We start from the raw sequence: 22,843 nt of genomic DNA on the forward strand, positions 1-22,843 counted from the left end.
TTTATACATGAATACGTTTGACAATAAAAACTAGATTTATGACATGTCGGGCTTAAGAGGTCTTCTAACTGATGAAAACAGTGCTTGCAGTAAAGTCTTCCAACAGATGAAAACATTTCTCTCAGTAAGGTCTTCTAGCACAGCGGTTCTCAACAGGGGTTCCGCGGCACACAGGGGTTCCGCGGAGAGCTGTCAGGGGTTCCGCGAGATGCCTGATGGGAATGTTTCTTTAAGAATATAGAATGACAACTATTAACTAAACAAATAGTCTATCTAGTGCTTCATGTGTATACAATAATTGCCTAATCTAATAACGAACTAAAAAAGAAATCGATCAAAATGTCTTCACACGTTTCGTAAAGTTATTATAGAAACAACTTAACGTCCGCGTCAGGCGTCATTGCTTTTACCAACAGATTTTCCAACGCATTTCCAGAGAAGTCGCATTCGTGTGACGTCACATCGCGGGTCCTATCTCCGTTACAGAGCCGGCTCTGATCCGTTATCAATGAATTGCAAAGCGGGCGGCTGTCGTGATAATAATTACTAAATGCATTCAGTGCTGGATCTAATCAAATGGATTTATCGAGACACGTTATGGAAAGTTCAAGACCGGATCACAAGCGTGCTAATTACACGCTTGGGCTACGGTGATGGGCTACTCGCCAAGTGCAGACAAAGTGAGTGTATCCGCTGCTGTTATTATTATGATACAAAATGTGAATGAATGAATGAAAACTGTATTTAACAGATAAACAGTAAAAGGCACTCTGCAGATTACATTTATATATAGCTGTTTTATACGTCAACATTGTGTCCCTGACCGTCAACAAAGAATGGCAGGATGTGATGTCATAAACAAGCGTCACCTCACTAGAATAATATTTCCAAATGGTCACACTATGTTATTTTTATAGAAAACAGTGCAGCTGCAACAGATAGCACTTTATTGATATTTTTCTGTATTTAAAAAAATAAATACATGATTTTCTGTTTGATAAATGGTCACACTATGTTATTTTTATGGAAAACAGTGCAGCTGCAACAGATAGCACTTTATTGATATTTTTCTGTATTTAAAAAAATAAATACATGATTTTCTGTTTGATAAATGGTCACACTATGTTATTTTTATGGAAAACAGTGCAGCTGCAACAGAGCACTTTGATATTTTTCTGTATTTAAAAATAAAATACATGATTTTCTGTTTGTTTCCCGGTTTCAATGGGTTAAATAAACGTTATTTTGAAAGCAAGCACTTTTGTCATCATTGTAGCAAAAAAGACAGGACCGCAAAAGTCTATATGTAGGGGTGCCCTGGAATATTTTTTTGGACACAGGGGTGCCTTGGCAGCAGAAAGGTTGAGAACCCCTGTTCTAGCAGATACCAATATATTTTCACCTAAAATGTTGTTTATATACTTAACCTTAACCTCAGCTGAGCCCTCATGCCCCACACTAGCCTAAAATCGATTTTTGTGTTCCTTGAGATTTCATTGTGATTTTCCTGGGATTTAAAAATAATAATAATAATAATAATAATAATAATAATAATTATGTACAACTCTTAATTAATAGTAAATGTTGTCAATCACAAGAGCAACTTGATTTCTGTCCCCCTGAGGAATGTGTGGAGTGCAGGGAGAACTTCAGCACTTCCCCAAGGCCTGGGGACGGCAAGCAGCACCACGGACAGCGCCCACTGGCAGGTAGAGTGCAGTTGGAGAATCTTTAGGCCAGTGGTTCTCAAACTTTTTACACCAAGTACCACCTGAGAACGTAGCTGGCTCTCCAAGTACCACCATATGACCGGCGTTAAAATACAGTCTATTCAGCTATGCACAGTTCACACAGGAGGCAAATGTATTCCTAATACCATTATTTATTGTTAACTTTTGTCAGACACAGCCACAATGTACAAAGGGATAGCACTAGAACTAGCAAACGCTTCCACACAACTCATACAATGCAAGGGGCATTGAGAACATAATAACTAACATTCTCACATAGCAAGTGAGAAAATTAAGAACAACTGTATTTCAGCAAATGTACTTAATTCTCTCTCTCACTCTCTCTCACACACACAGCAAGCAATTGTCCGTCATTCTCTCTCACACTCACACACACACACACACACACACAATTATTTTGTTACAAAAACTTAATTTCCTACATTCTGGTGCAGGAATTTTTGAATGTTTACCCTTTAAATGCCAGTGTTTGTGATGGGCATCACAAATTATTGTAAAGAAAAGAAAACACATATTCAATACATTTTTGAATGTTTACCCTTTAAATGCCAGTTTGTGTGATGGCATCACAATTTATTGTTAAAAAAAACACAAAAAGTAAAATATTTACAATATATCAAATGCAAAGTACATTTTTCTGGGGGGGATTATTACAGGCTAGGCATGATTAGCAGCAACACATATTTTGATGGATTTTTTGTAATGTCAGATTTAACACCAACTCTTTTCAGAAAAGTGGGAGTATTTAATTTTGTATCTGACATTACAAGAAATCTTTTGCGGTTTCTGTTCAGACTCTCTCCGTCTAAACGTAGCCTCAGCCTCTTCCCCTGGATGGTGGGAACGCTAGACCCACGGTGTGGTACATACTACACAAGACACCGGGCCTCACCTAATTATTGGAATGCTCTTCTGTCCATTGTCGACTAAAAACCCACTTTTTCAATTAATATCTGAAATGAAGGAGAAAAAAACTCACAAACCTTTGTACATTTACCATTATGCACTTTGCTACTAAGGAATCTACCTTGCTTATATTACTACCTACTATGCTAATATGTCTATACTACTATGCACGACTACAAGACTGTAGCACTCAAGTTCAACACTGACGAACAATCTTACTTACCCTTAGCTACCAGAGTTGTACCCTTCCTGCTGACTTGTTGTACAGAACTACTAAGTCGCTTTGGATAAAAGTGTCAGCTAAATTACTGAATGTAAAATGTTCTGTCTTGAACTGTTGCTGCTATTAGACCATTTTTTCTTTGATGGATGTATGTTTTTGGCGCAAGAGGAGCTAACTAGCAAAGAGCAACTGACCAAAAGGAGGACTGACAAGGGCGTCATTGTTTGTCTCATCTTTGACTCTAGCCGTGTCTCTCCTATCCTGTGTCTCTTTATCTATGCATTGAGTGTGATGTGAACACACAATTTACATTTGTTTTCAACACTGATTTTATTAATTTTTAATTTTTGTTTATTTTATTTCCTTGAAATAGGGTTAGCAGTATGCCAGAAGGATTGGAAAGCTCTTCATGGGTATACTTGCATGGAAAACTGGAAACATAACTTTTAAGTATTTTTGAGTAATGTAGAAGTTTATCATGTATCTGTTACAGTAGAAGTTATACCAGATTGGGGGGGATTTCTCATTTTCCCTCAGTAGTGCCCTATACATGGCCCTAGTGGCTGACTGGAATCCAGCCTTTGAGTTTGTAATGGATGAGGTGGAGAAACCAGTGACGATCTAGTGAGACATGAGACATGTGGAAACCATGACACTGGTATTAGTTCATTTTGAAGGCCCTTATTGGTAAGCTACCTCCTTATACTACATGAATGGAATTTTGAAACCTATGGAACCGGCTCTAGTGACTGGCAGGTCCTTAAGGTCCCCAGAGTTTGCTCGGAACAGGGTAAAACCTTGATCTCCAATCTTTGTCTATCAAGTTGTACGTGTTTTAATTGATTTGTTATCCTTCCTCTTTGCCTCGTCTTGTTTGTCTCTTTGTTATGATTTTATGCTTTTTTTTTTTGCTTATCTCTCTACACTCAACATGACTGTAACCTCAGTTGCCTTTCGAGTTTAAATAAAGGTTTGAATATCATGATATATTAATCAGGAAATTGGAACAATATGGGATCCGGGGGGTAGTATTGGATTGGGTTTGTTTTGTTTGTTTGTTTGTTTGTTTATTAACACAGTTAAACAGAAGTAAAAACAATACATAATAAGTTATAACGATTGTGAAGGAGAAGTTAGAAGCCTAGAGGCTTATCAAGAACGTCCCCTGTTTTATAAAATCAAACATACAAAAATACAAAAATATGCATATTATAAAATACCAGAATACATTAAAAGATTCGTGTTAATACAAATATACATACACACAGTACATACATGCATATACTGTGTACATAATAATATATAACAACCCACCCACCTGCCTACAAACATTTTAAAAATGGTTTGATAGAAACAAATTATTAGGGATGCACCGATATGAAAATTGGCCACCGATACCGATTGTTCAACTAACACAATCGGCCGATACCGATATTTGTGGCAAAAAAAAGTATTTGGAATTTTTTATTTAATTTTTTTATATTATTTCTTTTAAATTTTTTATTTTTTTTTACTGAAACTACTGTATATTTGTATGTGTATGTTTGTATTTGTAGGCCTCTTTACTTACTTAAAAAAAGGAAACATCAAGAAATATGTTTATGGTATTAATTCCACCATGCCATGTAGCACTATCCCTCTCCCAGTATGGTCAGGCGGCCTGCAGATGGATACTATTCTCTCAACCAGAGCTCTCAACCAATGCAATAGAACCATTTTGATTGACAGTCGATTCGGCCAATTACGTCACAACGCTAGCACCCACCTCCTGCTGTTCTTACCACCAATCGGCAAGCGTTTATTCATTTTCTACTTCCGGGCATGCCGCCATTGATCTGCTTGCGAGAACCACAACAAGCTCACCGTAGCTAATACGTTAGCTGCCCGCCGACCAGTGCTCCACAGGATGACCAAACGAGACATAATGATTTTACTGCAACAAATGTTATAATAAAACAAAGCCTTTCTATACATTTGTCTGATTGAAAACTTTATTAACAGATTGCAGAATGGGTAGTTGGGTACAGAATGAGCAACGGAATGGAACTGAGCTATGAACAGAGTAATGCCTTGCTTACTTGCTATGTCCGGGTAAATAATATGCTGATTGAACGTGTAACACTAACTAATATATATAACGTTAATGCCACAAAACGAATGTTTGTGTCATTTTAACAGCAGATACTTTCTTAAATGCCATCTTCCCGAGAGAGGGGTGTTGACGGGGAGCTGTGATGGGTTCGCTTGGTTGTGTTATTAATAGGGATGCACCGAATGGGAAATTCTTGGCCGAAACCGATACCGAAAATAGAAAACAGTTGGCCGAAAACCGAAAGGCCGAAAATGATTCATAGAATAGAATTTTTTTTTACCAATGTTGTGGAACATTATGATTATGGAAAAATATATGATTATGGCAAAACTTAACTTAAATAATAAATAATCACTATTATGGGTCCATAAAACATTTATTCAGCACTTCTGAATGCATACAGTACATTAATTCCATCTTTTCTCTGGCTGCGCAGCGGACATCTGTGCTCTACTGAGCGCACCTTTCTAGTCCCCAGCTGAATGTGCTCGCTTGACTCGGCACAGTAGACGCGCGACAGACAGACAGCGTCAATGTGAGAAACACAATCCCCAAACACAAACGCGTTGCGCGCAGTTTACATAGAAACAGCGCGACTCCCGACAGCACGACATCATCACAACAACACGCGAGGTTGTTTCTGTTTCGGTGATATATTTTCGGTGAAAAAACTCTTTCGGCCAAAAGCCGAAAGGACATTTTTGCCATTTTCGGCCGAAAACTTTCGGTGCCGAAATTTCGGTGCATCCCTAGTTATTAATAGGATTGAACAGCTAACCGAAAGCTAGCGTTAACTAACGTTAAAGGTTTAGCCATAACGTTACCTTGGCTAAAGTTGGGGCTATTCATAATCCAGCAATAATGGCTGCAGACCTGCAAGCAAAGTACAGCAAGTTGGCAAAGAAGTATTCCAACGTAAATCACATTTTCACCAGTAACGTTAGTCTTCCATCTACCGGTAGCTCATGCTAGCTAACCTAGCTCATGTTAGTGTAGTCACTGAGCGACCACCTCGCGTACACAATTAAAGCCATATCGGTGACAATGTTTAGCTTTTAGTGCCAAATGTTAAGAGTCTGAAGCGGAGTCTCAAAAGAGAATGTTGGGGCGGCTACGTGGCGTAGTGGGCAAGGCGCTCGCCACGAATGCGGAGACGCTGGGCTCGCCTGTTCGAGCCCAGCGCTCCACATTGCTTTCAGTTTAGCTGGTCGTTCATACTAATACACATTGGCCGTATTAGGGGGTGGGAAACTGATGGGTGGGGATCGGGCGTTGTGGACAGCGACTCCTACAGGTCGGTTGGTGCGCCTGCGCAGTAGAATCCAGAAATGTCGGGGGCAGCGTGAGCCTCCCACGCGTTACTCCTCGCCACTGAGAGATCGAGCTGCGCAGGTGAAAAGATGCGACTGCTGTTACCTCAAGTACCGGAGGGGACTTGTGCTATGTATGACTTAGTCCACATTGCAGCCGGCTTGTGGGAGGCAAGAAACAGCGTTCGTGACAGGGGAGGGTTGAATTGGATGATACGAAATTGGGATGGGAGAAAATATATAGAAAATGGGAGAAAAAGTGGATAAAAAAAAAAAGAGAATGTTGAATATTTAGTAGTAACTTTGATGCAGTAGCTTGTGTGTGTGTGGGGGACTGGGGGCGGCGGCGTTGTGCAGGACGCGACTGAACTTATCGGCTACTGCCATCGGCACATTCAAGCTTATCGGCCGATAGGCCGATTGCAGTCAACAAGGCACTTATCGGCCGATACCGATACCCGACCGATACATCGGTGCACCCCTAGTAATAATAGACCATAAAATCGACTGGAAACCTCACATAAAACATGTCCAAACTAAACTGTTAAACTGTCAAGAAGCATTTCAGTCATGAGTAAAGTAAAGCACATTCTGGATAGAAAATCACTCTACATTCTCTACTGTTCACTAGTTGTACCATATTTAAATGACTGTGCTGAGGTATGGGGAAACACTTATAATTCTACACTACAACCACTTTTTATACTCCAAAAAAGGGCCATAAGGATAGTTCACATTGCAGGTTATCGTGATCACACAAACATTATTTTTAAAGTAAAAAACATTAAAGTTAAATGATCTTGTGGAATTTAAAACAGCACAATTAATGTATGAAGCAAAAGGTAATGTACTTCCAGGAAACATTCAAGAACTGTTCTTTGATAGAGAGGGGGGTTATAATCTGAGGGGAGAACTCAATTTAGAAGTTCTTAGTGTATGCACTACCATGATTGAGAAGACACTGCATTTCAATATGTGGAGTGAAACTGTGGAACAGTCTGAATGTGGTGCTAAAGCAATGTCCAAATATGAGACATTTCAAACTGAATTATAAGGAAATTATGTTCATGAGGTACAGGGATGAGGAAGGGATTTGACATTCATGGGTGTTTAATTTTTATTTGATTTCTTTCATGTTTTACATATATAGTTTTTGTTTAGCATATATTTGTTTTGTACGGTTTTAGTACACTCATTTGAGTAGTGGAAAAGGGGTAGGATTAAATAAGTGTATACTTCTTCCTACTCCTTTTTGAACATGTAAATTAAATTATGTTTTGCTTTTCTTTATTATTTTTTTTTTTTTTTTTTTACTTTGACCAGTTTTTAACTTTGACTGAGAAAGTACGGCTTGTCCGGGAGTCGAACTCGCTACCCCAGATCCGTGACGCGCACGGTTGTCCCCGACGCCGAAATAGCATTCGAGGTACGCGGTGAGCTACTGGACTTTGACTTTGCAATCAAAAGTTAGGGGGCTAATAACCCTTGCCATAATTTCAGTGCGCCCCTAACTTTTGATTGCAAGGTCTGACATTGACCCCCTTTTCAGGAGTTGACCTAGAGCCCACCAAGGTCATGCATATCAAGTTTGGTCAATGTCAGACCTTGCAATACACTGTAAGGCACTGTAAGGCTCTAACCCTCCCCCACTTCCAGTGATGAAGCTAAGCTATGCTAACGGAGCGTCTATTCCCAAAGCTAAAATGCACGCACAGAGACAAAAAAGGTATGTATCTTCTTGTCTAACTCCAGGGAAGATGTTAAATAAGCTAATTTCCCAAAATGTTGGAGTTCCCCTTTAAGGACTGTTGGAGTTAGGGGCATCATAGCAAAATGCAGATTTACCCTGTTCCGAGCAAACTCAAGGGACCAGCCAGTCACTAGAACGGGTTCCATAGGTTCCAACATTCCATTAAAAAAATGATGTAGGGTGTGGCAGTGGACTAAGCACTCTCATCTGTGTCCTGGTCGTTGTAAACTGCGACTCCTACTGGTCGGTCGGGGCGCCTGTTCAGCAGGGAGGGGATCTGGGGGAAAATAGCGTGAACCTCTGCACGTTACGTTCCCCCAGTGAAACTCCTCGCTGTCAGGTGAAAAGAAGCGGCTGATGACTCCACATGTATTGGAGGAGGCATGTGGTAGTTCTACACCCTCCCCAGGCCGACAGTGGGGCAATGTGCGCAGCGACCAGGAAGGGAATTGGCATAACGACTAAATTGGGATGGGTGAAAAATACAGAAAGCCCAAAAAAGAAATAGAATAAAAGAAATCAGAGGGCCAACCAACCTTCTCATTAATGACAGAGGACACACTCTTACCTCCTCCTTTAACCTCACCATCTCTGATAACATCTCACCAGTCTTCCCTAAGATAAGTGTCTTGACGAGGTCTCACCCTCCACCAGTCCTCTTCACCCAATCAGCTCCTCCCTCCTGTAGAAACCGCTTGACCTGTCTGTCTGTCTGTCTCTCTGTCTGACACTGTAAACATCATCCTCCTTAACCTGTCTGTCTGGTTACATGAAGTTATCTATGTTAAATTATATGTATCTATTAACTAGATCATGATGGATTCCATCGGACAGGGCTGTACAGTGCGATGATATGATCGCAAATTGCCCCCTAATTTGGTCCGTGCGAGTTTAAAATAATATCTGGGGGCAAGCTTGCGAGTGGTGATTTCAACCCTTCATTCGCATTTCACTCCTAAATTAATCCATACAAATTGTAGTAAAACATTAGCCTACAACCAGGGCTGTACAGTGCAATATAATGTTGCGGTTGTAATTTCATTAGACAGACCAGCGCGGACCTTTAATAATAAACGTGCAATTTAATTGACACAAGCAATGAGCTAACGGTAGCTGCTAACCAAGGTGTCCATTAGGATTATGCTAAGCTAACTAGCGATCTCTGCTAACCCTGGAAAACGGTCAAAGCGGACTCCACAAGACTAGTTCCATTCGTGAGGAAAGGGGGTGGGTTATATTGACAACAGAAGTTTAAACATAACTTCATATTTATTGGTTATTCATTTCTGTATATCATTCAATTCCCATCTCCGTGTGTCTCCATCTCCATCTCTTCCTGTTTACATTCGAGTGTGACGTCATCACCTACGGCAGCTTAGACCAGGGGTCGGCAACCTGCGGCCTCGAGGCCGCATGCGGCTCTTTAGCCAATCAGCTGCGGCTCCCTGGCCCAAAAAAAAATTATAATAAATAAAAAAAATACAATTTTTTTTTTTTTTTACTTTTTTTGTCTCTTATTTTGGAGATCGATGTCATACTGTGACACTGAAATGAAAAAATATTTCATCAACTAAGATATTTAGTCAACAAAAGGCTTGCCTGTATGCCTGATATGTGGTGCAAAATTTGCAAACAACGAAAAATGTACTTTTAATTTTATAGATTTTCCACAAATAAGGGAAGGACTCTAATAGAGCTGCATAGTTCAGGGTTTTATTTCAAAGTAGGTCTACACATGGGCGGCTACGTGGCGTAGTGGGCAAGGTGCTTGCCACGAAATGCTGGAGACGCTGGGCTCGTCAGTTCGAGCCCAGCGCTCCACATTTGCTTTCAGTTTAGCTGGTCGTCCGTACTAATACACATTGGCCGTATTAGGGGGTGGGAAACTGATGGGTGGGGATCGGGCGTTGTGGACAGCGACTCCTACAGGTCGGTTGGTGCGCCTGCACAGTAGAATCAGGAAGTGTCGGGGGCAGCGTGAGCCTCCCACACGTTACTCCTCGCCACTGAGAGATCGAGCTGCGCAGGTGAAAAGATGCGACTGCTGTTACCTCAAGTACCGGAGGGGACTTGTATGACTTAGTCCACATTGCAGCCGGCTTGTGGCAGGCAAGAAACAGCGTCCGTGACAGGGGAGGGTTGAATTGGATGATACGAAATTGGGATGGGAGAAAATATAGAAAATGGGATAAAAAAGTGGACTACTTTTTATTTGATAAATGTTCCACAAATAAGGGAAGGACTCAAATATACCTGAATAGTTCAGGGTTTTATTTCAGTCGGTCTACAGACACCAGTGTTTTGTCTCCTCTTCTGTGTTTTATTAAAAAATAGGTCACAGCCAGTATTTTTTCTCCTCTTCATAAGAGTTTGAGGTGTTCCTTTGTTATAACAGGTAAAAACAGCAATTAAAAAGTCAAAATTTTTCTTTTTGTTGCTTTTATAATCCCATTAATGCAACAAACTGTGTGCTATAAGTATAAAGTATAATAAATCGCAAATTACTTTGGGTATGCAATTGTCAGGCATTTTATGCTAAATGTGGGGTATGCTTAGGGATATATAAAATGTTATACACTGTGTTATCTTCATTTTAAGGGTAAATAGGTTGTGCGGCTCCCTGAGCATTTTATTTTGTGGGACGGGGGAAAAGTGGCTCTTTTGATACTAAAGGTTGCTGATAGGGCTGCAACGATTAGTCGACATAATCGACAACGTCGATTATAAAAAATCGTCGACGAGAAATTGTTGCGTCGATTAGTCATTAAAAAATGACTACCTATCTTTGTGAGAGTGGCTTCTCAGGGTTCCAGACAACATCATAACATGATGATCCCATAGCAAATTTTGGACATTGAAAACATTGTTCCCCTGCAGGAGATGATGATCAGACTAGACACAATACATTACACACGCACTCCTCTCACTCACACACAGCGATCAGAGTAAGACACACACATACACACTCCTCTCACTCACACACAGCGATCAGAGTAAGACACACACACATACACACTCCTCTCACTCACACACAGCGATCAGAGTAAGACACACACACATTCACACTCCTCTCTCTCACACACAGCGATCAGAGTAAGACACACACACATTCACACTCCTCTCACTCACACACAGCGATCAGAGTAAGACACACACACATACACAAATTACACAGTACACACCTCTCACTCACACAGCGATCAGAGTAAGACACACACACAAATTACACAGTACACACACTCCTCTCACTCACACAGCGATCAGAGTAAGACACACACACACACACACACACACAGACTCCTCTCACACACAGAAAACAAAAGTTATTTAAAGTACACTTCCACTTTAATTTGTATTATTTAATTTATTTATCTTGTTATGAGTGATTGCTGTATTGTTCTTCAAATACATTTTCATTTAAAGTGGCTTAAAGATCCAAATTCAAATGTTTCATGAGTCATTATTTTAATTTGCTATGGGATCATCATGTTATGATGTTGTTGTTTGGTCCTGACAAGAGTCTCAAAGTCTGGGGTGATGGTAGACAAGCAACTCTGAGGTCATGCTCAATGTCCAATCTGTTCCTCTGCTCTGTCTTCAGCTGGACCAGAGCTGAGAAGCCACTTTCACAAAGATAGGTAATTAAAAAAAAATATATATATATATATATATATACTTTTTTTTTTTTTTTGTTGTTGTTGTTTATATTGGTTTTCGATTAGTCGACTAATCGAAAAAATAATCGGCAGATTAGTCGACTACCAAATTAGTCATTAGTTGCAGCCCTAGTTGCTGACCCCTGGCTTAGACGATCAAAACGCGAACCTAGAACAAAACCCGAAGGGGGGGGCTGGCTCTCTTGTTCGTTCTCGCCCCCTCTCTCTCTCTCTCTCTACATTCAATGATTTAAAGTAGCCAAATGTTACACACAGTATAAATACTAACTCGATAGTTGATGATATAAACATTTAATTTCATTATCTGAAATATTCTAAAATCATTAAGTCTGTGTGATTATTATTTTCTCACAGTAGTGTGTGTGTGTATATATATATGTGTATATATATATATATATATATATATATATATATATATATATATATATATATATATATATATATATAGATATGTGTGTGTGTGTTTGGCTAAAGTGGATAGAAAACACAGTACTGTGTAAAAGGCACCCAAGAGTTTTTATATAAATTGTCTTAGATGTAAATTTTTTTTGTATTAGTGTGTCAGTACTACTCTTAGTACATTTTCATTAAATTATTTTTTAAAGCATCTTCATGGTTTAATAATGCAAACATATGTTGCAGGGACTTATTATAATCATCATATTGGCGTGACTGTATGCATCAAAGGGTTAAATCAAGCATTTTTAAGTGCTTTAGAGGAAATGTCAAAATATCGCGATATCATTTAGAGGCCATATCGCCCAGCCCTACTATAATGGTAAAATAGTTATTTAAAAATGTGCCCCTAAAAAATATTCTTTGCCCCTAAATTTCTCATTTAGGGGCAAGTGTGCCCCTAGTGAAAAAGCTTAGCGTACAGCCCTGTCGGAGCCCATCTATTTGCTTTGTCCAATTGCAATGTGTTATTTTGTTTAGGTGTGTTACTTGTTTTTTTTTTATGTGTTTTGTCAAAATATTGTGATGAGTGAATGTATATTTGTGTGTTGTCACCATGTAAGTTATTGGACCCCAGGAAGAATAGCTGCTACTCTGCAAAATATAATGGGGATCTAAATAAAACAAACAACAAATGCTGCTGTGTGCGTTGTCTTCAACCCAAACCTTTTCAAGTTACTCCCCTCCTGCCCTCGCTCAATGTGACTTATTGTATTGAATTCAAAATCCTGCTATTGACCAACAAGGCTACTAAGTGAGCCTCACCCCGCTACTTCCAGGCAGCTGGTTCAGCTCTACTACATTTACATTTACATTTAGTCATTTAGCTGACGCTTTTATCCAAAGCGACTTACAAGTTCTGTGCGACAAGACAGCAAGAAGGGTATAACTCTATCAGCTGAGTAACAATGTTCATCAAAGTGTTGCGTGTTACAGTGTAGGTTAGTTTATTAGGACAAGTGCATGACATTAAGGTTAGTCGGGGTTAGATTTTTTTTTTCTTTTTTTTTTTTTTTTTATCATTTCAGATAATGGTTGAAGAAGTGAGTCTTTAGTCGACGGCGAAAGATTGGACGGGATTCGGCTGTCCTAACTGGGATGGGTAGTTCATTCCACCATTGTGGGGCAAGGACTGAGAATAGGCGGCTTCTCTTTGATGACCCTCCGGGAGCTTGGATAGGAGTAGATCTGAGGCGGCCAGAAGACGCAGAGCGTAGGGGTCTTGAGGGTGTGTAGTTAGAGACCATTGACCGGAGGTAGGCGGGAGCGGTTCCCTTTGCCGCACGGTATGCTAGGTCGAGGGCCTTGAAGCGGATACGTGCAGCAATGGGGAGCCAGTGCAGGTCCCTAAGAAGTGGGGTGACATGGGCTGACTTCGGTAGGTTTGAGATCAGGCGGGCCGCTGCATTTTGAATGAGTTGAAGAGGCTTGGTGGCAGTGCCGTGCCGTGCACTCTGCCGCTACTGGGCATTACCTTGGTCCATTATGTACACATGTCTTTGTACGTATGCTCTCAAAGTATTAGCCAAAGTACGAAGATCGGTTGTGATGAACGCACCTGGTAATAATGGCCCATAATGTAATGACTAAGAACGTTTCTTGAAGATGTTTGCATAATCACCACAACACTTGGAAAAGCTGTCCCAATAGTATCCGTTTGGAACATTCATGTCACCAACATGTCAAGTCATTCAAGGAGACTGAGTAGTGTCACTTTTGAGTCACAGTAATGATAGAATGGTGATGCAAGGGGGCGGCTGGGTGGCGCAGCGGACATTGCGCTCGACGCAACGCAAGAGACACCAGGTTCGACTCCGGCTGTCAGCGTTGCCTCCGGCTTGGGCCGGCCGTCATACTAACTCAATTGGCAGAGTTAGCGGGTGGAAGTCGATGGGTGGTAATCTGGACGTTGTGGACAGTGACTCCTACAGGTCGGTTGGGGGACGCCTGCACAGCAAAGACAGGAAATGGCAGGGGTAGTGTGAGCCTCCCACACGTTACACCTCGCCAATGAGAGTTTGCGCTGGCCTGGCAGGTGAAAAGATGTGACAGGCTGCCTCCACATGTATCGGAGGGGACATGTGATGCAAGGCTTCTATCCTCCCTACAACCGGCCAGTGGGGGGCATATGCGAGCAACGTTCAAGACAGGGGAGGGGAGAATTGGCACAGCGAAATTGGGATGGGAGAAAAATAGAAAAAGGAGGGGAAAAAAGTGGATAAAAAAAAGAATGTTGATGCATAATATAGGTCATATATGGCCCTGGTCATAATGACATGTCACTGGATAGATGTTCCATCACTATGCCACTTAGTCCAAGTCACCTAATCTTTTAACCCTATATGCGACAAGCCGGCGGCCTATAACCCTCCAGAATTCACCAGGCCATTTTTAACATTGTTAAAATGTTAAAACAACAATGTTTTAAACCCTACAAATCATATCTCTACCCATCCACCTACCCATCCACCCACCCACACACACTGACACACACCATATATAGCTACATTCATACATTCTAAACATATGGCGATTTGACAAGGTGGATTCTTTGAGACCCCAGCCAATAGCTTCAGACATTCTGAAACAAATCAGGTCATATCGCTGCAGGTCATATCGCTGCAGTGTTCTCTGCAACATTCTAAAAGCGTTTAGTCTCGTTGCGAATCATTGGTCTGAACTTCCCTTTATATTGTTGTTTTTACCCGTCAGTCTAACACAAAAGTTTCTAACATTCAATATACTGTAGGTTTGAACCCTGATGTTACTTGTTGATCTGTGAAGCCTGTCAAGGCTACTTGTTGTGATTTTGGGCTTATGATGCCTGGGCTCAGCAATATCAAAGATAATATCACGATAATCATCTGGAATTTCTTCAGAGATCGATATATCACGATATCTATACACATAGAAAATCAGAAGATAAATATTGCTGTTCATCGCATTTAACTGCATGATAATGCAAGTTTGATATCAAGCCAAAGCTCCCCTCAAATATTGAAGTTATTAATTATTAATTGCAAATATTGAACTTTAGTTAATATGTGGTTCTTAATATCATTCATTTAGAGGAATTGTGCACGATATCACAATATAATAATTTCATATAATATTTCAGGATAAGATCTGTGTAAGATGGGCGGCTACGTGGCGTAGTGGGCAAGGCGCTCGCCACGAATGCGGAGACGCTGGGCTCGCCTGTTCGAGCCCAGCGCTCCACATTGCTTTCAGTTTAGCTGGTCGTTCATACTAATACACATTGACCGTATTAGGGGGTGGGAAACTGATGGGTGGGGATCGGGCGTTGTGGACAGCGACTCCTACAGGTCGGTTGGTGCGCCTGCGCAGTAGAATCGGGAAGTGTCGGGGGCAGCGTGAGCCTCCCACGCGTTACTCCTCGCCACTGAGAGATCGAGCTGCGCAGGTGAAAAGATGCGACTGCTGTTACCTCAAGTACCGGAGGGGACTTGTGCTATGTATGACTTAGTCCACATTGCAGCCGGCTTGTGGGAGGCAAGAAACAGCGTTCGTGACAGGGGAGGGTTGAATTGGATGATACGAAATTGGGATGGGAGAAAAATATAGAAAATGGGAGAAAAAGTGGATACAAAAAAAAGATCTGTGTAAGATAAATTATAATATTGAAGTATCGCCAAACCCTATAGGCTACATGCTACAGTATGCTGATGAAGCAAGGATTTACGCTTATGGCATTTCACTGTACTAATTTCCAGTCGCTCTGGATAGGACTGTCTGCACCATGTCTAAATTAAATTGTAAATGTGAACTAATTGATTTAATCTGCTTGAAGCACCAGGAGGCAAATGGTATCAGGACAAAGACAATTTAAATTAAAGTTTATTATTAAATCAGAAAGCATAAATGCAGATAAATGCATAAAAAAGTTACCTATCTAAACCCTCTGGCACTCATTTGTATTGTCCTATGTAGAAAATCCAGAAAAAATAAACAACGCACATCCTCCGTTTGTTGGTGCTGAGCCAAACTGTAAAAACAGTAATACATAAGACAAAGCGGGGCTCGCAACTCATTAGTAGTTCCAAGGTGTTTATTTGACAAAAAGGCAGATGCAACGTTTCGACCCTTCCGGTCTTCTGAAGACCGGAAGGGTCGAAACGTTGCATCTGCCTTTTTGTCAAATAAACACCTTGGAACTACTAATGAGTTGCGAGCCCCGCTTTGTCCTATGTAGAAAATCCCCATGAATCTGGATCCATGCAGAAACTTAAGAGTTATTTGCTATACACACAGGAATACTCAACTAGATTCACAGGGGGGCCACTTTGAAGAATCTATTGTACATCGGGGGACAGAGCGTAGTGACTGGGTGGGGGGTCTGTGTATGTGTGCATATCTTTTAGACCCAAATTGTGCCTTTCCAGTGATTCTGTGGTTCAGTTTATAAACCAGGGTATTTAAACTGCAGTATCAGCTTTACAGGTGTAACCAACTTATGAAAAAAATTATATTAATAATTAAATCTTTGTACAAACACCCTTGATAAAGCTGAGACTCCAATGGTTTCCAATGTTCAGATTCCTCAAGACATCTAGCTTCATATGATGTATCTTTGCTCTAGCTTTAATACTCAGCCCGCTAGGTCCAACGAAAGATGGTGACACACTCGTCTTCAGAGGGTTAAAATTTAATGGTTTTGGAAATGTTAGCTCATGTAATAAATGTCCTTGCGGGCCACAGAAAAAGTTGCTGTGGGCCGGATTTGGCAAGGAAACTATCAAAGAAGGAAGGGTCATCACGTCAGAATACCAGCGTTATAAAAGAAGGAAGGGTTATCACTATAGGGTTGGGTACCGAATGCTGTACTTTTAATGTTACCAACCAAATTACAGTACGTCGGTACAACAGAGTACCGATTCACGTTAGATCAATCGGTGCCACATTTCAGTACCCAAGACCCGCCCAGTTAGAAAATAATCTGAATTCCCATGATGGGCAATTGTCATTTCATAATGGACACAGACCAGCGCGGACCTTCAATTTTAGAAGCTATGACATCTAGCTCTTCAGCCTTGCATTCGAAAGCCCTGTGACAACTCCTCTCATAAGTTACGCTGTTTCTATGTGTATGTATTTTTGTAGAGCCATATGAAATCCGTTTTATTTTTTTCCAAATTCCATTTTATTTTTTTCCAAATTCCGTTTTCTCCGTTTTAATATTCCAGAATTCTGTATTTTGCTTTGTACGCTCATTTTACCATCAGAAATAGTGTCTAATAAGTGGGAATGAATAAATGTCCACAATTTAATAAGATATAACAGTCCATTTAATAGGGCTGTCTTAAATACTTTGAAGCTTCGAAGCTTCGTTCGATGGGCATGGGATTCGAATATGAAAATAAAATTTGATTATTAAAAAAAAAAAAAAAGATTATATATATTTTTGCAAAATCAACTCTGCCTCTCTTTGTTAACTACTGTACAACAAGCAATGCTGTTTGTTATTTAAGATGAGGTCGGACTCGGCACTGACAGATTTGTGTTCATTGTGCTGCTTTTATAAAGCCTCAAATGACGGCTTACAATATTTCATGAAAGCAAAGTGTTTTGTTTGTCTAAGATTTTAAAAGGTTTAAACTTTACAGCACTGACAAAGTTGAACAAAGTGCTGTACAAGTCCCACAACATTAAAAAAAAAAAAAAAAAAAAAAAAAAAAAAAAAAAAAATGTATAGTGGATTCCATTTTTATTGCTCAATTCCGCGATTCCGTCCGCGATTCCGTGATCGCGGATTCCATATGGCTCTATATTTTTGTTATTACAGAGAGAGTAAAGTACGAAAAAATTTACCGTATCGGTTAAAATGTGAATGGTACCCAACCCTAGTCATCACGTCAGAATACCCGCATTCTATAACAAGGAAACAATAAAAGAAGCCAGGGTCATAATACCAGCGTTCTATGCTCTACTTGGTGCCAGACTTTGGTGCCAGTTCTATTGAAGCTATACAGTGATGTGATGAGATGACCCTTACTTCTTTTATAGTTTCCTTGGGTTTTGGTCTGTGGGCTGCAAGTTGAGTATCACCGCTATACAGTTGTATGATGTTAACGTAGCCATGTGTACATCCTTGATAATATGTCTCCCAACTCCACTCTTCTCCTTAACACTTTCTCCCCTCGTTAAGGACTCATATTCAGCTGCTCACATACGATTATCTTCAGGTGTTCCAGGAAATCCCTGGCAAAATATTCACCGCTGTTCAACCAGTCGGGGGTCCCTGCAATTGACTGGTGTAATGAGCTTTATTATGTCAGCTCCTAGTCTGTGTCTGACATGCATCAGTCCCCCACCCACTGCCGTGAGCCTTATGGCCCGGGCAGACCAGACACGATTCAAGGCAGGCGGACGGGCGGGCGACCGCCGCTTCACTTCCGCTCCCATGTTAACGGACATAGCTGTGCCCACTGGCCGCAAGCGGGCGGGCGCGCGACTCGCGGGGCGGAAGCGATCGTTTTCGCTTCAGTTGGATTCAGAGGCGTGCGCCAGGCATGCGCCACCCGTGCGCCACGCGCATTTTCACAGAAATACACTCAATATCTGCATTATTACCACACATATAGATGTTGTTCAACCAGCTAATGTGTCTTTATCTTTCCCAATACAAATAAACCATATTACTATACTTTTTCAGGAGTAGTCACACTGATCATTCTAAAATGAATTCTAACATTCTAATTAATTATATAATAACGGGTTGTATGCAAAATGGACAATAGAACACTGGATCTGGAAATCTTTAACAAATCTTCAATCGGGGACTGACTTCGCAATATAGATAGGCATTTACAGCTGTTCCAATGTAAATGTGCCTTCCTCCGTGCACGCTTCCTCGCGCTCTGAAGTCGGACTCTGTGTGCCAGGCCACGTGCGCAATCTCGCACGGAACCCGCGCGTGACTTCGTGCGCGTCTGGTCTGCCTGCGGCGTTACCCTCTGCCTGTCAAGCATATTTTTTCTACTTTTTCTCCTCCTTTTTTTCTGTGATTTTTCTCCCCATCCCAATTTACCTCTCGTGCCAATTCTCCCTCCCCTGTCCTGATCGTTGCTCGCATATGCCCCCCACTGGCCAGTTGTAGGGCGGATAGAAGCCTTGCATCATATGTCCCCTCCGATACACGTGGAGGCAGCCTGTCACATATTTTCACCTGCCAGCGCGGACTCTCATTTGGCGAGGAGTAACGTGTAGGAGGCTCACACTGCCCCCGCCATTTTCCTGACTTAGCTGTGCAGGCGCCCCAACGGACCTGTAGGAGTCGCTGTTCACAACGACCAGACTACCCCCCTTCGACTTCCCACCCGCTAACTCTGCCAATTGAGTTAGTATGACGGCCGGCCCAAGCCGGAGGCAACGCCGACAGCCGGATTCGAACCCGGTGTCTCTTGCATTGGTGACGAGCGCAATGTCCGCTGCGCCACCCAGCCGCCCTGCCTGTCAAGCATATTCCTCAATCTTTCAATCACAATCAATCGTCTTTGGGATTACGCCCCGAGTGCTTTGTCTGTCTGAATGACTGAATCCTCTCTCTCTCTAGTGAGCTTTTCCTCCTTTCAGTGTGAAGTGCCTTGTGACTTTATTCTTTACTAGTCATCCAATCATGGCCGACCGTGCACCCTGTCGGCATTTGCCGGCATAAACTGAACCCTTGAGATGAACAGCTGTACCATAGAACTCCCTTTTTTTGGTTTTTAGGACAGCATGTGTAATTCACTGGTGCAAAGTCAACCTCCACTCCAAGTCACCTGGAGTGTGAATTTAACCAACCTACATCACACCGAAAGTATGAAATATCTATGAACATGCACAACACTCTACAATGTACCATCTGTAGATCATTTGTTTTCGAAAACATTGTTCATCTGAAAGCTTGATTTATTGTATATACAGTATATATATTATATTATTATATTATAATATATATATTGTCTGTTTCAAGGATTCAATTGATGGTCCTTGATTTTGAAACATAACAGCAAGTAGAGAAAATCTATTTTGTCAAAAGTTCATACTTAAGACAAAAAGAGATTAAAGGGGAAGTTCACCCAATTTTTTTTTTTTTTTTAATAAAAAATAGCGTGCTATCTATACATCTGGATAGTTGTGTGTGTGTGTGAGTTGAAAGGTTTTGGAGATATCTGCCAAACAGATGTCTGGCACTCAAAGCACCAAAGAATATACAATATAGCAATGTCCCTTTCCAGAAATGATGACACAGTTACTCTAAATAATCCACAGACCTTGTTGTGAACAGTTTAATTGGGAATTTGGGAATTGGGAATAGATAACATTCAGCCACTAGATGTCACACTAGAGCACCAGCATATCATTTATCCAATCAGGTGCATTCCACATGGGGAAACAGGAAGTAGAGAGGGGATACATGCACGCAACATGTAAACAACAACAATCATTTTGAACCCGGAAAAAAAAATTCTATGATAAATTCAATATTTTCTTTTAGGGGAAAGCAATACTTTTATTCTGCACTTTTCTAAAAGCTCTGTGGATGTTTTATTTAAAGAAAATGCTTTAAAATGTATCTATAACACCTAGTAAGTACACCCACCATAATAGCTCTTAACCCTTTTTCCGCCAATAACGTCATACGACGGGTTTCAAGTTCATGCGAATTCTGTCAATAACGGCGTACGACGTGTTTCAAGTTCATATTTCATAATGAAATCGCACAGTGAGGTCTGTGGATTATCTTGGGTAGCCATGCCATAGTTTCTGGAAAGGAAACGTTGTCACTTTAAAAGCCACAAACACAATGCCATTGAGCTCAATTGTACTGGAGTGACGGCAGACATCTTTAAGGCAGATATCTCCCAAATTCGGCAAATCACAACGAAAGTAAACTATCAGGATGGATAGATAGCACTCCCGGTAAGAGGGAAAAACTGCCTATTTTTTAAGTCAAAATTCCTAAAAGGAACGACTAGTGAATAGTATAAAGTTATATAGTGAAATCAAACATATTGCCACTGCACCTCATAACTGAAAACCAGACTCTTTGAGATTGCATTCTGACTGACCGACCACTAGGAGTTGCTATACACTGCACAGTGTATGCTGTCACTGTTGTGGAATGAGTTTAGGATCATCAGGTTAGGATGACAATTAAATGTTGTTTACTGTGAGTCCACTAAAGACATTAATTGCATTAATTTAAAAAAATAAAATAAACAAGTGTGATTATTAAGTGTGGCTGAAATAATTTCTCACTGACAGAAAGGTCACACACAAATCATAACACAGTTAAGTGTTCATTCTAGGAGCCTTCCCAGACCCTTGCTCTTTTTTTGTGGGAAAGATTCTGCAAATCTAGTACCCCATTCCAAAAATATAACAGCATAATAATAATAATAATAATAATAATAATAATAATAATAATAATAATAATAATAATAATAATAATAATAATAATAATAATAATAATAATAATGTATGTACATTTATATTCAATATGATATATAATGGCATTGCAATGAAGAATCCATAGAAAGCTCATTAAAACCATTATTGCTTTTGGAGATTAAAAAAATACAGTATCAGTGGCGTGTGCGTCTGAAGTGGATGTCACACCCGGAAAAACACTCTGTAATGTTATTCACAATAATCATTTTGCAACGTTTTCAAGATAGTATCATGTTATGTCAGACGTTAGCCTTCTACAACACTGTGCTAAACATCTCGTATGTGTTTATTTCCCCCCTCTTCTCTTTACAAATGGTAGCTTGCAGCCAGACGACATCTCCAATCAAAGACGCGCGGTGCCATCCTCACTCATCTGCACGGACGCGGCTCTACATTCTCACGTTTATGGCCCCTAGACAAGGCCTTCAATCCCTAGACGAGACACAACCTTGTATCATTCTAATAAATAATTAGAAAACACTAAGATGTTTTAGTTTTTTTTATCATGACCTTGCACGAGGGCTTTACTGTGACACGGCTCGCCGCCATGGAGACCATATGATTAACAATACCGTGCATGCCCCGGCATCACAAGTCAGCTGATGTCTTGTTTTTCTCTGAAATATTTATGAGCGCTTGTCACGACTAAACTTACTTAACACATAGGATGTGTGGGTATTGCACGGTGCGTGCTGCTGGCTATATGTAAGCATACCTCCGCAGCTGTAATTGCCTCGATTCTCAGTGGAGGTATTATGCATTTGCCAATGTAGGCTAAACTGTGGCTTGACAAGGTAATTTGGGTTATCAATTATTGGGCTGCAGGGCTAATACCAACCTGATTCCTCAGGCCTACGTGTAATGCATCATCACACAGACTATTATCAATGATGCTGTTTAATCAGACCTGCCATGCATTGTGGTTAGGCCGATGGGTTCTACTATGCAAATAACAGGTAACTGACATGGCGTATTTTTTGACCAAAACATAACACCAATGCAATGGAGGCGGAGTACCTACCTTAGTGACTAGGTAGCCTATGGCTTGGCGCAGAGGTAGACGACTATGCCGATATATCCAGTGGCCTAGGCTTGTAAAACCACCAGACAACAACAACACCACGCCGGTAGCCTATGTTGATGACACACACAAGCAAGAAAATCCCTTTTCCAGATGTGTCGAGGAGCATGGAGATATACAATCAATAAACCAGACGAATGC

The 22,843-nt window shown here is 40.8% G+C and overlaps 1 long non-coding RNA gene across 1 annotated transcript; it reads left to right on the forward strand.

Annotated features, from left to right (window-relative positions):
- Nucleotides 1-457: 457 nt before the first annotated feature.
- On the forward strand, nt 458-21,990 carry LOC311232780. The gene is made up of 3 exons (XR_014619976.1): nt 458-680; nt 1,625-1,709; nt 21,941-21,990. It is a non-coding gene; the product is annotated as an uncharacterized lncRNA (long non-coding RNA).
- The last annotated feature ends 853 nt before the right edge of the window (nt 21,991-22,843 follow it).

The sequence above is a fragment of the Notolepis coatsorum genome, assembly GCF_963971535.1.
Source record: "Notolepis coatsorum genome assembly, chromosome: 8".
In the NCBI taxonomy this organism is placed as follows: Eukaryota; Metazoa; Chordata; class Actinopteri; order Aulopiformes; family Paralepididae; genus Notolepis; species Notolepis coatsorum.